Source organism: Setaria italica, chromosome V (genome assembly GCF_000263155.2).
Source record: "Setaria italica strain Yugu1 chromosome V, Setaria_italica_v2.0, whole genome shotgun sequence".
Classification (NCBI taxonomy): domain Eukaryota; kingdom Viridiplantae; phylum Streptophyta; class Magnoliopsida; order Poales; family Poaceae; genus Setaria; species Setaria italica.
The window spans coordinates 17,422,868-17,426,896 of record NC_028454.1 but is presented as its reverse complement, the minus strand read 5'-3'; the positions used below and the strand labels follow the sequence as shown (position 1 = coordinate 17,426,896).

Here is a 4,029-nt window from a genome sequence, read left to right as displayed (position 1 = left end):
GGCAGCTGCCGAACTCGTCGCCCCGGCCGCCGCCGTCCACGACCCGCCGCCGCCGTCCCGCGCCCGGCAGAGAAGTTCGCTGCGCGCCGGCCGGCAGCGCCGCCGGGAGGGTTTCTTTTAATTAGAAAATTAAGTTTTATTTTAGATAGATTTCTAATTTGTTAAGTTAGATTTTAGATTTGTAATTTTGTTAAGTTAGATTTTTAGATTTCTAGTTAGTTTGTTAAGTTAGATTTCTAGTTAGTTTGTTAAGTTAGAGTTGATACAGAGAAAATGAAGTTAGAAATTCGTAGGACGCACCGCCGTCCCTCCGTCGTCCCACCGCCGTGATCGCCGCCGTCCCGCCGCCCGTCAAAACCTAGTTCCGGTGAACCGTCCCCGCCTCCGCCGTATCGCCGCCGTGACCGCCGCCGTCCCGCCTCCGCCGCCCTGATCGCCGCCGTCCCGCCTCCGCCGCCCTGATCGCCGCCGTCACAACCTAGGCACCGCACGTGGATATTGTTACAAATTCGTAGAAATTCGTCAAAATTCGTAGAAATTCGTCAAAATTCGTAGAAATTTTTAGAAATTCATAGAAATTCATAGAAATTTGTAGAAATTCATAAAAATTCGTAGAAATTCATACAAATTCGTAGAAATTCGTAGAAATTCGTAGAAATTCCTACAAATTCGTAGAAATTCGTAGAAATTCGTAGAAATTCGTAGAAATTTGTAGAAATTCGTCAAAATTCATAGAAATTTGTATAAATATTCCGGACTTTGTATGATTCATGTTATTTTATGATTTCATTATATACATGTATGATTCCGGACTTTGTAGGACTTTGTACAAATTTGTAGTAAGACGATTTCTATGACTGTCATGTATGATTCCATGTATGTTTCCATCAATAGTTGAAATGGCAGACGATGAGACCGCAAGGTATATCATGGAGCAGATAATCGCTGGTGATGGTAGTGGCGACAACGTTCCACTATCATACACGGATGAAGAGGGCACCCAGGCGGACATGTTCCTCAACATGTCCGCCGATGGGAATGAAGAGCAACAGCCGCAGCAACAACTTGCCGTGGCGGAAGGTTCCGGCGAGGTATATACAACCATTCTTGTATTGTTTCACGCCACCGTTACTACTACGTACTAATTAACGAATCTTGAACTGTTAGCCCTCCGGATCGACACAAGGGCAGAAGACCCGAGGTCGTACAAAGGTGATGGAAGGGAGGCTTGTCATCACCGAAGTTACAGAAGAGGGCAGGCCGGTTGCTCCCGAGAAAGTAGCAAAGAAATACGTGAGTCAAATCGGGGCAATCGTCCGGGACAACGTGCCTATCAGCATCAGAGAATGGAAGGGCAGAAGCACTAATCCGTACGCCCTTCCAGAGACAGAAAAGAATATGCTGTGGGAAGACGTGAAGAGACATTTCACATTCCCCGAAGGATATATTGAGAAGGATGTCAAAGCGTGGACGCTTAAGAAGATGGCTACTCAATTCCAGACATTCAAGAAGATGCTGGATACCCACTACATCAAGAAGGGCAAAACTCCAGACTTCAACGCGTGGCCAAAGTTGAGGGACCACTGGGATGCATTTGTTGAATACAAGAGGAGTGAAGAAGGTGTGAAAAAGATCACGACCAACACAGCAAATGCTAGTCAGAAGGGCTACCACCATCATTTGGGGCGAGGTGGGTATGGCTCAGCAATTCCCAAGTGGAGGAAGATAGAACAAGATCTGATCGAATGGGGAATCGTACCTGCAACTATTGAATGGCCCGAACGATCAAAGAACTGGTACTACGCTCATGGAGGCTCCCTAAGCCAAGAGGATGGGACGTTGATTTTCAATGACACAATACGTGAGAAGGCCGAACATCTCATGAAGAACATTGAAGATTCCAAGGCTGGGAGGTTGAGGGTGGACCGAGAAAATGATGAGCTCACATTGGCCCTCGGTAATCCAGAGCACCCAGGACGTTGCCGAGGGTTCGGGGTGGTTCCGTGGAAGTTCGCTTTCCGAGGCGACAGTGCCTCTTACAGAAGCCGGAAGCAAAGAAAGGAACAGATCGAGGAGAGCTGGCGGCAGATGCTAGAACAAAGAATGATGGATGAAATCAATCGGCGGGTGGCCGACGCAGTTGCGGAGTTGGCCCAATCTGGAGCACTGCCGAATCCTAACACCGCCAGCCCTTCTCAACGCCTCGGGAGCAATTGTGCTTCTACAGGGGTCCCCGATGCGCAGACGCCCAGGTTACCCGTGGAGGAGCAACGGTTCCCCGTGGATGCCATCACGCAACGGACCTCATGTGAGCTGCATGCACCGTTCGGCAACCTCACTATTAAGGTATACTTATACATAATATTTATGCAATCTTGTCAATTGATCCAGGCCTCAAGATCGGAGTTCAACTTGTTTACTTCTGCTATATGTACAGGTAGCGTACGGGAGTGCGTTAGCAACCCTGGCAGGGCAGAGCAGTCATGGCATGGACATTCCAACAGGCTACGCCAGCGTCTGCGTCGAGCAAATAGTTGATCCCCAGTATGAAGGTCTAGAGCTCGACTTCCCGGGAGGCGACGGGGAAAAGACATTGGCAGATGCGCTTCATGGGATCATTCTATGGAAGAAATGCTACATCATTATTCCCAGCACGGAGCCATCTCCTCAAACCTCAAGACCGCTCCCCGTAGATCCCCAGCAGCGACCTTCTCCTCACACCTCGAGACCGGCATCTCCTGCTCCAGGACCGTCCCTTCCATCTATATCAAGGTCTCCATCTCCACCACATCCGTGTGCTGGGAGCGACAACGACAATAACAACACCCCTCCCCGATCACCGTCGCCGGCACCAAGAGCGGCCCCCTTGAAGGAACCTGCAGCACCACTAAAGAAGTCACGAGCACCGCCTCCCAAGCAAAGACAGAGAAAGAAGAAAACAAAGGACCCTGAAGTGGCTCGTAAGGAACGCTGGGAGGCAATGTCTCATGAAGAACAGTGGGCAGAAATCCAACGAGAGGCCAGTGAGTGGTTCAAGAAACAAGCCGAATTAAAAAAGGCAAGGGAGATGGAGCCACCGCCAGTAAGTCGGCGAGATTTAAACTTTTTTATCAGGATGGAAGAAGGAGCTAAGAAAAGGATACCACTCTTGTCAAACTATGAACGGGCTCTAGTAAAGGCTGATGAAAAGGATAAAAGGAAAGGAAAAATCATCCTCCAGCGGTCCAGTCCCCGACCTCACCCATTTATCAAAAAAAGATGCTCAACGGGTAAAAGCAATGCCCTTGGATCAACAAGCAAATGTATTGAAGTTCATGGAAGAAACAGGTCTGGGACTTGATGAATGCATAGGGCAAGTTGAGACGCCAACTGCACCGCTCCCTGAGCCGAAGTGGGCTTATGAGCTAGGCAAACCTCTAGTAAAGCCTTCATTGGTACGGAAGCTATCAACAAAGATGTTCGAATTCCATCAATGGTACATGATGGCATCCGCCGACTCGAGGGAGATGATCGGCATGAAGGTAAAACCGATAGATTTTCACGGTGAAGGGGAGAAAGTGCTGTGGCTAGACTTCAAGGATATATACGAAGTGTACCATCATGATGCCCTGGACGTCTCTCTGATCAGCGCTTGGATTCTGTAAGTGTCCGTTTATCTCTACATGTAAATTTTGGCGTGCGTCACCGTACTAACTTCATCTTCCATTTCATGTAGGATGCTAATTCAGACATGCCGCCGAGAGGCGTACCTACATATAGGCTTCATGGATCCATCTGTAGTTAACCAACAACAGATACAATTAGCGCTGGAAAAAACCTTTGCGGAAATATACAATTTCCTACACAAACAAACATTCAAGGATTTCATACTACTTCCATACAACTTCAAGTAAGTGTGTGTATACCGTTTACTTTCGATGTCTTTTTCCTTATCTCTACATGTTAGTTAGCTCTAATATGCATGAACATTTTACGCACACAGCTTCCACTGGATCCTTATTATAATTGAGCCTGAAAGAAGCCACGTCA

General features: G+C 47.9%; 1 pseudogene; it reads left to right on the top strand.

Annotated features, from left to right (window-relative positions):
- Positions 1-3,623, top strand: part of LOC106804368 — a 7,988-nt pseudogene extending 4,365 nt beyond the window's left edge.
- Positions 3,624-4,029: the final 406 nt, after the last annotated feature.